The sequence below is a fragment of the Cupressus sempervirens genome, chromosome 10 (assembly GCF_028749045.1).
Source record: "Cupressus sempervirens isolate cs-2001-9-10 chromosome 10, ASM2874904v1, whole genome shotgun sequence".
In the NCBI taxonomy this organism is placed as follows: domain Eukaryota; kingdom Viridiplantae; phylum Streptophyta; class Pinopsida; order Cupressales; family Cupressaceae; genus Cupressus; species Cupressus sempervirens.
Window position 1 is genome coordinate 487,079,466 of NC_143127.1, and position 15,222 is coordinate 487,094,687.

The window sequence follows — 15,222 nt, forward strand, 5'->3', positions numbered from 1 at the left end:
TTTCAAAAATTTAATCAATAAGTGCAACAACCATAATAAGATCACCATACACAATAACACAAGATTTGTTAACTGGGGAAACCCTTGATTAGAGGGAAGTCCTCAACAAGATGGTACCCACAAAATAATATACTAATAAATAGGTTCCTTACAAGAGGATGGACCGTGTTTGGAGTCAATAAATTACATTCACCATACATTAGTGCCTATTAGGAGACTTTAAATCCTTGTGAGGAGATTCCAACCCTGCTAGAAGTTGTGCCAACCCTATTAGGAGCTGTGGAAGGTAGAAGGACCCACTCTCCAAAATCCTTTAGGGGAAGGACCACCTAACTCACTGTCCAACTGGTCTTAGTACTATCCTTCACAAAATAACACAAATAAAAAATTTCTCACAACAACCTCTTTTCCAAATACAATCTCTCTATTAGCTCATTGTGCCTTATCCACACCAAACACTTCTTTGATCTCAGAATATTCAATATCAAGTTCACTAGATCTCACATCCAAGTTCCCATACTTGCATTACACAATCATTTACTTAAATCACACTTTGCACTCTCATTAGCATAAGGAAAATTAACTTTCCTTTATACCAATTCCTCAAACTAGTTATTGAGTTGGCTTCGAGGCATTCTCAATTTACAATTACAATAGATGACCACATTAAGATAATATAATAAACATTACATTATAACTTTACATCTTTACATAATATTGTTGGCTCACAATTTTCATAAATCTTCACATGTGCAACATCAAGATGTGCACATCCGATCACTGCATCTTCGTCATGTCTTCTACCTCTACACAACTATGCTTAACCAAATTATATATTTGTTAGGAGATATAATCAAAACAGCTGTAACTACTTCTTATGAACTTTGTTTGAACACCGTTTTTAATAAATATCAAATAATTGACAATTGTCTTTATATTAATGCATGCATTCTTGACCACATCGTTAGGAAACTTTGTAAAACATCTAACCAAGTATGTATCACCTCATCGTCAATCCCCAAACCATGTTAACTCAATCTCTATCTACTGATCTATCAAGCTTTTACAGAATAACATGTTTATTGGCATCAATGACAAACATTGCCATGAGTATAACATATGATCACTCTATCATCTCATGAATAGTACTAGGATACTCCCACATAGGAATACCATCAATATTAATGCTAATAATCTCTCCCTTTTGCATTGAAGGCAAAATAGATTAAAAACATTTAAGTTCTATGAATACCAAATACTTTGCTGCAACTGCTCAATGTAGTCATATTCTTTCCAAATACTCTTTATCAATCAAATCTAAAACTTATAGGACTTCTCCATAATGTATATCAATCAATGTGCTACTCCTACTTTGAGATCAATATCATGTACCATTCTCTCCTCAACTATACCATAGGATTTTTTTTCATGTACAACTCTACCCCATTAACATCAATGACAAATGCATCATTATGCCAAATCTGATGTATAATATTTTGGATAAGCTCAAGTTGCCAAAGACACTATTAAATACCAATTCCCAAGAGTCCTTCATGACTCATGTCAATCACATACACTCCTCCATAGAGGAAACATCAAGAATCTAGTCTAGATAAAGAATAATGCTCTATACTACTAGACTGATGCAATCTCTACATCAACTACTTAGAAGTAGGAAGGGGCATAATTCCAAAAATACCCCTCAAATACTCAAATGCATCCTTCGATGAAGGCTATGTAAATATGTCTAATCTCTACTCCTTTGTATTGATATGCTCCAATCTAATCTTTCTTTACAACATTCTCTCTCAAAACATGATACTTAATAGATATGTGTTGTAATGTGCCACCAGGGAACCCAAAAGAAATTAACCTATTATGTTACTAAGTTTGCTAAACATTTTTTTTGAAAGATTAAATCGACAAGAGATAACATAACAGAAACAATAACTCACATACATATATAAGAAATACATTAACAATTACATCTCTCAAGAGTTCCATGATGTTGAATCACACACATAAGTTTTAATAAGATTAAATTTGATAAGTAAACAAAGTCCATGTCATAGAATAACCAAATGTACAAAAACCTAAAAGAATATTCAAGTACATACGATGTCACATGGCATAACCAGAATGCATAATCATCCTTTGTACAAGTCACAAGGTATGAAATGCTAAAAGAATATGCATCATGATAAGATACAACATCTCATTGGATCCCAAATAATCAAAGTACAATATACTAGAATATGACCATAGAACATAATCACAAAACATGAATAATAGAAAAATTGTACAAGGTACATCTAGTTGTCAAAATATCAATGGTATAATAAACACTACTACCCAACCTCATGGAACATAAATGACCCACTACCACCATGCTAAGGAGATAATCTCAAGTCCCAAATGGATAACAATCCAAAATTGTAACAATAATCTAGGTCAAGGAATCCTGATAGAAATCTATCTCAAAGGTACCAAGTACACAAGTAACTTCTAATCCCAGAGGCAACAAAGACACATTGGAAACCTAATATGCATGTGGCAAATTTCATCACATGAGTCAACTCTAAGGTTACCATGGAATCCTCTTTTGACTCCGACCCCCTAGTGACTCTATGTGGCATTAATATCCTTTCTTATAGATAAGGCATACTAACAAGGCAAGATCACAACTAAGAATCCTCTCTACTCCCATCCTAGCCCATACTAGCACTAGAGGCATGGACAAGGTAAAGCACTAACTCTTGTTAATTCATTTAAACCCATTTGATGAAATGTTATCACTTATTAATACAACTTACAATGGGTTACTCAAGCATCCTCTTTAGGGCTCTGAACTCCATTGCAAGCTACTTCCCAGCATACACAAAGAACCTACCCTAAGCTCATAAAAGGTATAATTCATAAAATCACAATACCCACCATGCTAAGGAGATAATCTCAAGTTCCAAATGGATAACAATCCAAAAATCATAACAAGAATCTAGGTCAAGGAATCTTGATAGCAATCTATCTTGAAGATACCAAGTACACAAGTAACTTCTAATCCTAGAGGCAACAAAAACACATAGGAAACCTAATATGTATGTGGCAAATTTTATCACAAGTCAACTCTAAGGTTACCCTGGAAGCCTCTTTGGGCTCCGGCCCCCTAGTGACTCTATATGGCATCAATATCCTTTCTTACAGATAAGGCATACTAACGAGGCAAGGTTGCAACTGAGCATCCTCTCTACTCCCATCTTAGCCCATACTAGTACTAGAGGCATGGACGAGGTAAAACACTAACTCTTGTTAATTCATTTAAACCCATTTAATAAAATGATATCACTTATTAATACAACTTACAATAGGTTACTCAAGCATCCTCTTTAGGGCTCTGACCTCCATTGCAAGTTACTTTCTAGCATACACGGATAACCTACCCTAAGCTCATAAAATCACAATATCCACCATGCTAAGGAGATAATCTCAAGTCCCAAATGGATAATAATCCAAAATCGTAACAAGAATCTAGGTCAAGGAATCCTGATAGCAATCTATCTCAAAGGTACCAAGTACACAAGTAACTTCTAATCCCATAGGCAACAAAGACGCATAGGAAACCTAATATGCATGTAGCAAATTTTATCACATGAGTCAATTCTAAGGTTACCCTGGAAGCCTCTTTGTACTTCGGCCCCTTAGTGACTCTATGTGGCATCAATATCCTTTCTTACAAATAAGGCATACTAACGAGGCAAGGTCGCAACCAAGCATCCTCTTTACTCCCATCCTAGCTTGTACTAGCACTAGAGGCATGGACGAGGTAAAACACTAACTCTTGTTAATTCATTTTAACACATTTAATGAAATTTTATCACTTATTAATACAACTTAGAATGGTTTACTCAAGCATTGTCTTTAGGGCTCCGACCTCCATTGCAAGCTACTTCCTAGCATACATAGATAACCTACCCTAAGCTCATAAAAAGTACAACTCATAAAATCACAATATTCACCTTAGTTCTATACAAGCAACTAGAAAGCACCAATAGATAAATCACAATATTCACCTCATTCCTATACAAGGAAGTGGAAAGCACCAATAGATAAATCATAATATTCACCTCAATCCATAAAAGCAACTGGAAAGCACCAATAGATAAATCACAATATTCACCTTAGTCTTATACAAGCAACTGGAAAGTACCAATAGATAACTGATTGAAAACCTCATAGGTTACACCAAGAAAATCACAATACATGAGCTTACAAAAAAGAACTTGATCTCATCACAAAAACACATGGATATAGCACATTGGTTGGGAATAAAATAATCATGACAAAACAACATCAAATAAAAGCATAAAAAAAACAACCACTTCTCAAGCCTTTGGTATACATACCTAATTGGTCAAACTTCTAGGTTTCCCCCAAACCCACCACAAAATAAGACAAGACATCTCAGCATGTATTTAAAACAAGTGTAGGTATTTAGTCTTTTTTAAAAATAATATAATTTCATAAAAAATAATTTACATCAAATTCAGGTTTACATTTCATAATTGTATCACAGTTGGATATAATGTTATCAATCATGCACTATTATCATGTTATTAATTTAAATAATCTTAAATCATGAATAAATTAATTAATAATCTTACATATATAGCTGGATGAGCTAAGGGCTTCTACAGTTAAAATGAACATTATGGCTGATTAGGTAGTGGACCTATTGAAGACCTTCTAGTTGTTCTTTTGTTGTCTTTCTTTGGTGTTTTTGTTATCTCTGTTGTTTGACCCTTTGTTGGGAGTTCTTTGTTTCTAGTTGCTTCTATTTGGATGTTGATGCTTAGTTTCATTTGGTCTTTTCTTGCTTATATGTTTTGCTCTTTGTAAAAGGTTTTGAGTCCTATCAAAACTTTTTTTAACTTAATCAAAACATAAATGTATATGATTAGATTAAAACCTACTATCAATTTCATTTCTAAAATATTAATTTGACTTCTATTTAAGTCTAATATTAATATTTGTTTTTCCTTTAATTCATAATGCAACTTGAGATAACTCAAAATATAATTATAACTATAATTAAGTTATAAGTATAATATATTTGAAATTATAATTATAATTAAGTTATCTATAATTTCTCTCATAATATTAAATATTCATAACTAGATGATTATATAGTGAACTCCATTATAACTTCTCTTAAAATATAACTAAATTACAATTATTTATTTTTTAAATTTCCACTTGCATTGATAAATATACAATTATTTATATGCAACTAATAGTTTAACTAAACTTAAGATTCTTTAATACCAACATCCACTTTATAACTAAATGAGTAGTATTAATTTAATTTTCACAATTAATAAATAATAATAATAAAATTTTAACAATTTTTTATTAATATATATTTTAAATTTTTTGGAATTAATAAATAATTTCAAAAAAAAGTTTAAAAAAAAAAAAATGATTAATAAGTCTGAAAACTATATTATTTTTTTATAAAATAAAAATAAATGTACAATTAGTATCTTTGCATGCATTTGATCTCTCAAATCATGCAACCATGCTATACTTAGTTTTCTATCTTTAGTATATTTATTTTCACATGCATGTATAAATTTAGCTACAACCTATTTTTCTCTCAAATTATCTTTTGCTTTTCCAATAAATTTTGCAATTAAATTATTTTAGATATAAGAAGAATATTTATCTTTATTTAGAAAACTCATGATAATCACATGACAAATTTAAAGTTCAAACCCTAGCTGTTCAATTTGTTGCTTTCTTCCAATTTTCTATAATCGAATTAGAAAGGGTTTTAAAAGAATATAGTCATAATATTTTTTTAAAATTTTATATATTTTTCCTTGGTCACATTTTCTTGATTAATAACTTTTCCTTTTCAAAATCTACACCATAATTCTTTATCCAAAAATTAATACAATAAATTAATAAGCATTATGCAAGCACCCAAGAAGACACGAAGTAGACAAATTTTTCAATAAAATTCTATAATGAGTTTTCTAACCCTACCTCAAATCAACACCTAAAATATGAGACAACTTGTGAATGCATGCAAATCCAAACCCTCCGAAACTTTCAATAATTCTCTTGCCCCACTTCCAAGTTTTGCTTTCCAAAACCTGTGTGTGGAGAAATAATCTCTAATCTCCTTATAAAGAATTTCTCAACCTAGGGTTTTACGAACATACAAAAGTCTTTCTTTTTATTGTTTTAATTAATTTAATTATTTGTACATACTTTTACGTTCTAATTATAATAAAATTTATTTAAATTATTCTCACTTGCTTTTATTAAATAATAAGACATATTTAGATTGTATATTTATTAATTTAACTAATGATAATATTTGGAGTTTATTTTAAAAATGGAACTTCTAAATTAATTATTATTAAATTAAAATAAATACAATTACGTTGAATTGGAATTTTAATTAAATCTTTAAATTTATTACCTCTATTTAATTAATTTCTCAATTAATTAAATATAATTTAAAAATATTTTTCTTTATAATTTTTTTGTTAAAGTAAATCATTTAATAATATCTTTATTTGATTTAATTATAATTGAAAATCACAACAGACCCACAAATTGAGGCAAAAACATTAAAACTTATCTAAAAGATGAAGTATGAATTCAAATGCAAGGGTAAAAATTTTGAATTCACATTACTTGATGAATAACTTAGATACTTGTCCTATATTTTAGGATAATTGGCTCAGGTTTAGGATTTGGACTTGAGAGCTATCTCCCCTCTTTACCATTGAGATATTGCGATAGGGCACACTCATCCTAAAAATTCAAGGAAGTCAATGCCTAGTACTAGCAATTTTCATAAAAGCCAAATAGGCAATGATGGGGAGTGGTACATCGCAGATCCTGACTAGCAAGTGACTATGAGTCCCTCCCTCAGCCACATTAGAAATATCAAACATAAAGTAAAACATACATGTGCACTATACACATGCAAGTATAGGGTAAGTAACCATGAAAATCATATATAAATCATCCATCTAACGATCACCATGAAACAACTAAAATCACTATATGAAGCATAAAAGCATCATCATTGAAAGAATAACCATGAACACATGAAATTACCGAGTATCAAGTAGCTCATCAAATAAATAACCAAGTATGAAATAACATCAATCAAATTAGGTAACCCAGTACCACTAAATCATAATACATAACCATAAAAGATGACCTAAAAGAATTTGGCAATAAAATATGAAAGATAAACTAGGGGTAGGCACTACATGTGCTTTATTTTTTAATGTAACACATAATTCTTAGACATACTCACTATACTCGTATTATCACAATGTATGATAAAAAGGCTTTATAAACTCAACTCCAATGTCCATCAACATTTGCTTCATTCACATGATCTGATTACAATTATTTTCTGCTAGTACATACTCTGCTTTTGTTGCACTTTGTGAAATATAATCATATTTCTTACTTTGCCAAGAAACCAATCTTCCTCCAAAGAAAAATGCTCCACCACTTGTAGTCTTTATGTCATCCATATTGCCTATCCAATCCGCATCAATATATGCACATAAGGTAAAATAATTTGATTTTTCATACCATAATTCAAAATCAAGTGTACTGTTCAAACATGTGAAAATCCTCTTTACTGCTGCATAATGTGATTCTTTCACATCAGCTTGAAATCTCGCCACATGATAATTGCATTAGATATATCCTATATTGTGTGAGTTAAATATTACAAACCTCTAATCATAGATCTATACTTCTTATGTTCAAAAGTAGGTGCCTAATCTTTGCTAGATAACTTGTGACTAGTTACCATTGGCATACCAATAGGTTGATAACTTTCCAAATCAAATCTTTTCAATGAGTCTTTCAAATACTTAGTTTGTGATATGAAAATACTATCATTATTCTATACAATCTGCAATCCCAAAAAATACTTCATCTCACTAATCATGCCCATCTCAAACTCCTTCATCTCACTAGCAAATGCTTCACTTGCTTCATCATCACCTCCTAAGATTATATCATTCACAACCACTTCAAAAATTGGTAAACCATTCTCAATCTCCTTCAAATAAAAATTATTGTCCGTAGTAACTTTAGAAAATCCTAATTTCACTAAATACTTGTCTAATCTCACATACTATGCTCTAGGTGCTTGTTTCAATCCATACAATGTTTTATTTATCTTACAAACCATATCTCCTTCTTTTGTCAAAGGAAAACCTTCACACTTCTCAATGTAAAATTCTTCCTTGAGTTCTCCATTTAGAAATGCTAAATAGACATCCATATTATACATTTAAATTTCTTGTTAGCCACATATGCCAAAAACATTCTAACTATCTCTATTCTAGAAACATGTGCAAATGTTTCCTTATAATCTACACCTTCTTGCTATAAATAACCTTTACATACCAATCTTTCTTTCTTACAACCTCACCTGCTTTATTCATCTTATTTTTGAAAACCCACTTAGTTCTAATAACATTCTTGTTCTTAGGACTAGGAACTAATTCCCATGTATCATTCTTTTCAATGTGATCAAATTCTTCTCTCATATCTTTAATCCAAAATTCATCCTTACTAGCTTCATCAACACTCTTAGGTTCAACTTGTGAAATTAAACATGATTCTTCTCTTTGTATCTTATTCCTTGTCATCAATCCTTTTTCCTTGCTTCCAATAATTTGATCATCAAGATGATTCTTTATCAGATTCTTATTAGGTGTCATTGTCTCGACTCTGACTTTAGGTCTAGGTCCACTCCTTGGTTCTTCTCTCTGTTCCACAATCTGTATGTCATTCTACAAATCTCATCTAATATATACTCGGTTCATGGTGTATACTATTGCATTAACTACTTCTCTCTAGAATATTTGTGAAATATTGTTCTTAAACATCATAACTCTTACTTCTTTTGTTATTGATACGTGTGTCCTCTCTACTATACCATTCTACCTAGGTGTTTTAGGGGTTGAAAGTTGTCTTTTAATGCCATTCACTTCACAAAAACTATCAAACTCATTCGAAGTAAACTCTCCCCCTTTATCAGATCTTAGACATTTAATCTTCAAACCAAACTCATTTTCAACTCTATTCTTAAACACCTTAAACTTCTCAAATGCTTTAGATTTCTCTCTAATAAATGTTACCCACATCATCCTACTAAAATCATCAACATGAATCATGAAATACCTTTCACCATAGAAAGCTCTTGTCTTTGTAGGACCACTCAAATGTGTGTACACTATCTCTTATAATACCCCAGAATTGACACATTGCCATATTAACCAATTCTAGTCTATTTTGATAAACCCTAAGTCTTATTTTACTAGGCAATTCTTATTCTGATTATCGCTATTTGACTTAACAGTCAGAATAGAAAACCCTAATATGCATTAATTACATTTTCTATTTAATTCCTAAGTATTGACTCAGATTAGCTAAATTAAACCTATTGATTAGATTTAATTTAATTTAAAGTGTTCATATTTTGGTTAAATTAAATTATCTTTTAAAGCTAATGTGCAAAGGAATTAAATTTATTTAATTTAATAATGTCATTTTCTTCATTATTAGATTTAGTTATTCAATTAATTAAATTTTATGCATTTATGAGGTCATATCTCATTTTATTAAATTAAATAATCTCTTCAAATCTTCTCTCAATTTTGAAATGGAAACTCTGAGTGAACTATCTCTCGAATTGGAATTAATTTAGTTAACTTTTTCTCACACTCGTGTGAAGCTCAATTAACTCTTCATTACATTCAGATCTTAAACAATTAACTTTATCTGTACAAGGAAAGTCCCATTTCAACTGAATCTCATCTTCAATCTCAATCGTTCATTTTGTTTTATCTTGTTCGTTGGTTGATTTTGGAATTCTATTTAAGAGGCCTTCAATTCCTCATTACAAAGTTTGAATGTTTATTGCATCAAGCTTATGCTATAATACGTACTCATCTTGCTCACATTTTCATAGCTTTTATTTCTTGTATTATAATACCATCTAGATTTTAAAAATGCATTCTTGTAGCATAGTATGTTCTTTTATTTCTTATCTTATTTGCATTTCATTCAGAATAATTTGCATTCTCATTTAGCTATAAATCCTTCTTACTGAAAGTCTAGTTGCCTGCTTCTCATTCTGAGAGCAAAGATAAAATCCTTCTAGTGAGGATGCAATAGGTCACTCTATTGGATTACTCAGACGAAAAATTCAATATTCATTCCAGGATGATCTTCCAAATAATGACCATGTTGAAGTGTGTGTGAGAATATGAGGCCCACAATTCACATATACATTTCTAGCGCCCACTGTGTGGCTGAGAAATCAATTTTTCTAGCCTCATCCACTCTCTTTCCTATTCATTTAATGGTTCTATCGCATTTGTTCATATAGATTTCCAAATTTTGATGCGAGAAATCTCATTTTCACACGAAGATTTGAAGATTTTGCACGTTTCATTACACTTCTTTGCATGAAAAAGTGCATAATTGCACAGTTTCTCATGCAGTGCACAACATTTTCTTGCATGGGCCTATGTAGGATTTCACGTGAACTTTTGCAACAACATGCAAAATATAGTTTTTCAGAATTTAGTTTATCATTGTGTTTGACTAACGAGTTTTCTCTAAAGCATTTTCTTTTGGATTTATGGTTTTCTACATCATAACAATGGTTTGCAGGATGCTTGACGAAGACACCTTTATCAAAATAGCTTGAAACATGTATTGATTGTGTGATTGTAGGATGATTTCCAAAGAAATGCATGTCGAAGACCAATTTCAAACCCACTTTAAATGTCATGTCTTCTTTTTGCTTTCCACACATAGTATAATTAGGGCTTTTGAACTTCGTAGGGTGCAAGACATGGGAATAGGGGAGTATGCTCTTTACCACTTGAAAGTCATGACCAAGGGTAAATCAAAAACCTAGAAGCCTTTGAAAGATGACATCCAAGGGAAGCAAGCAAGTTAGTGGTTCTCTAGTACGAGTTCTCTTCTATGAAGGGATGATGATTTCCTTTTAGGGAATCAAAATCTTGAGAAAGGACAAGTTTGGATCTATTAAGCTAACTCAGTGATTAACATGTCTTGTGTCTTTGGGTGAGGTGATGAGTTAGACGAGAATGCTCTTTCCCCTTGAGGGAAATCAGAAACTTGGACCCTTAGATCTGAACCGCTAGTCTAAGTCAACCCTTAGAGGGCCTACTAGAGCAAATCCAATCTTTGGGAATGACCCAAGTGAGCACACTCCTTTCGCCAGAGATTCCAACTCACTATAATAAAGAAGCTTTGTAGAGAGAAAGACTTCAAATTCATGTTAATTTCTTCCTCTTGATTCTTGATATCACATATCAAGAAGAGGCTCTGCCTATTGCACTAGTCGGTGCCGACCCCAGTCGTACTAGTCAAGTGTGTGCACTTTCAGATGCTGGTGTGGGTTGCTGGTCTTAACTTCACTTGCAAAGCCACTGAGGATTGATATGAATGGAAGCCAAGTAAAAGCTTCTTAGTTAGTTGCTACCTAGTTCACCTTCGAAAGGGGGCATAATCTTTGTACAAGGAGAGGGAAGAATCTCTCTTGTAGAACTCACCATAGGCATGCACCTAGGCATTGGAAGGTGGTATATGCACTTGACCCTCGCCACAATTGTGTTCATTCAATGTATATATTATTGAGCCCTTGGAATACACCAAAAACATGGGTGCCCTCTAGTGGGGTGACATGGCTGTGTGAGGTGAACACATACACATAAGTTGTGGGACAAAGGTTTTGCATTCTCCACCATTTTTTATTATAGGGATAAAGCATGTTTGTTATTGAGTCTTTTAACTTGTCCAAACTTGTCAAAACAAACTGAAAGTCAAGACTCCCCCATCCCTCCAAGTTGCTTTATCCTTGATTGGATTGCTTGTGACTACTGCTTACTTCCCATGTCTTTTTGAAAAGCAAATGTCTTGTTCAAAACCAAAATGTTCTTTAACAACTTGAAAACCATCTTGTTGTCTATCTGAAATCTGTCAAAACAACCAACAATTTATCCAGAACTGTTTGAACCTTGTAAATCTCTTTGAAATTCAGTCTTAGTTGTTAGTCTAGTCTCTAATTTTGTGCCTAGTTTGGAAAATTTTTGTGCGAGTACCTTTTTGGCCAGCACTTCTTTGTGCGGCCCTTTCCAAGTTTTCACGTGGTCCTATGAAAATCTCTACGTGAGATCTTGTAAGCTTTGTCCTTTTGTTAGAATTCTATTTTCTTGTTAGTCTAGCACATCCTCATGCGACCCTGTATAAGTCTTCACATGAGAAACCTGGTCCAAAATTGCTGTTCCAAGTCTTCTCCTAGTTCTTTGCATTTTCTTGCACAATTTTCTAAGAATCTTCATGCAGGATCTTGTTTAAAAACTATCAAATTGTTCTGTCAGAGCTATCTATGCTCTAAGTCTGGTTTGTTACCTACGACATTTTACCACTTTTCTGTCTACAAATAGTTTCAAATAGTGGCATCTTGCTTAGCTAACAACTTGTGATCTACACTCAACTTAGTCTTGTTTTTCCATTATCTTGTTCTTGTCCTTTACTACTTGTCATACTTGGTGTCACGATAGTCATAATCTTTGGCTATTCTAGCCATTACTTAGATGACTAATACCTTAGTATACAACACTCTTATCTTATTTCTTTCAAACTACATTCTAGTGTGGTCCTTGTCTAGGTTTTTGCTTCTTGTCCTTGTCTATGACTATGGCAACAAGAAGCAAAAACATTTTGTATCCCCTTAGACTTAGACAAGGTAGAGCTAGGGGTCATAATGAGGCAAGGGTCACTTTCTAGTTTATACACGGTCTATGTCTAGTTCATCTAGTGAGGAGTCTCCATGATCTCCTTCACATATCAAATTAACTAGGGGTGAATAACTAGGGCCAAAGGCTCACCTAGCTATCCAAACCACCTTGTAAGAGTTAACACAATGGAAGCAAACACAAGGGACAACAACCAAAGGAGGTGAAATACTTTTATTGATTCATCAAAACATCTTCACACATGCCCAGCTGTAAGGCCTTCTGGGTTATGACTAGATACAAAATGCAACTTCTAGATCCATGATCCAGCATCAAATTCACATTTCTAGACACATATGCCTTCTTTTTCTAAACTCTCTCAATTCTACCTTTAATCTAAGCCTAAGAACTCTATTTATACTTTCCAAAATGACTTATATAAGATTCTAGAACATTACATAAGAGGAAAGCCAACCCAACAATGGTCTGGACACATCCCAAGAAAAGATCTTAACATAAATGTTGTGATCAAAATAAATCTTGCAAGTTAGCTCACAAAAAAATCACATCCAAATGCTGACACTTGGCATAAACTAGGGAACTTGGCACATGAAGGGTCACTCAGAAAACACTAGGTAACTCAGTACATGAAGAGTCACTCGGCATACACTGGGTAACTCAGCACATGAAGAATCACTCGACATTCACTGGGTAACTTAGCATATACTAGATAACTTGGCCCACATTGGACAACTTGGCACATATGGGAACTTGACACATACTGGAAACTGGTACTTGGTAATAACTGGAAACTAGCACTCGGTAGTAACTAGAAACTCGACAACAACTAGCAGAATGAAGAAAAGGGTGCAGGATTACAAGGAAACCTAGGATGCCCCTGCATTAGACAACTGGGTTTGAAAGAAATGATTCTCCTAAATCGTTGAGATGTCCCAACTGAGTTGAATCCAACTCAAATTGAGAAATCCATGAAGCATCTTCAATAGATCTATTCTTCCACTTCACCAAATATTCATAGTAATCTTTTCCTCTTGTGCTCTTGGCAACTCTCTGATCCAATATCTGTTTAACTTCTTCAATCTGCTTCTTAGGATAATCATCTGATACAATAACTTCATCCTCTGACTCATGATACTTATACAAATCAGCAATATTGAATATAGGAGATATATCCATGTCATCAAGTAACTCAACTTCATAAGCATTACCATTATCAAACTTCTTCAAGATCTTACAAGGTCCAAATTTCTTCATCTCCAGCTTACTATATGTTCCAGTTAGGAATCTTCCTTTCTTCAAATGAACCATCATTCAATCACTAACTTGAAAATCATGGTGTCTTCTAGACTAATTAGCATTCTCCTTATACTTCTAATTACTTTGTTCCAACCTCAATTTCACTTCCTTATGCAAAGACTCCATAAAATCAGCAAAATTTTCTCCTGTAGTGCTTCTCTTTTCTTCACCAGCAACATCTCTCAAATCTGATATACCTCTATGATGCATTCCAGTAACAATCTCAAAAGGTGTCTTCCTTTTATTCCTATTTACAGAATTATTATATGCAAATTCAGCTTGTGCCAATACCATCTCCCAATTACTTGGCTTATTCCCAACTACACATTTTAGCAAATTACCGAAGCTTCTATTCACAACCTCTGTCTGACCATCTATTTGTGGATGGAATGTAGAACTAAAATTCAATTCAGTACCTATCTTCTTCCACAAAGTCTTCCAAAAATAACCAACAAACTTACTGTCTCTGTCTGAAATAATACTTCTTGGTAATCCATGCAATCTGATAATCTCTTTAAAGAAAAGTTTAGCAACATGCTCAACATTTGATGTCTTCTTACATGACTTAAATTGATCCATCTCAGAAAATCTATCCACTACAAAAAATATGGAATCGCACCCTTTCATTGTCTTAGGCAATCCAAGAACAAAATGCACACTGATGTCAGTCCATGGTTTCTTAGGAATAGTAATAGGTGTATATAAACTAGTACTTTGACTCACCCCTTTTGTAACTTGATAAACTCCACAACTCTCTACAAATTTCTGAACATCCTTATACATTTGTGGCCAATAATATTTCTCTTCCAACAAACTCAATGTCTTATCAATTCCAAAATGTCCAACTAATCCACCACTATTGTTTTCCTTAATTAGATTCAACCTCATAAAACTTTTAGGAATACACAACTAAATACCTTTGAACAACATACCTTCTTGAATGAAATACTCATCATACTTACTTATGTGATTTGTCATATTTGGTGCTCTGCACTCTCTCCACACCTTAGAAAAATTAGGATCAACATCATACAACTCTTTCATTTCATCAAAACCAAGAACTTCAACCTTTATTTCAGTC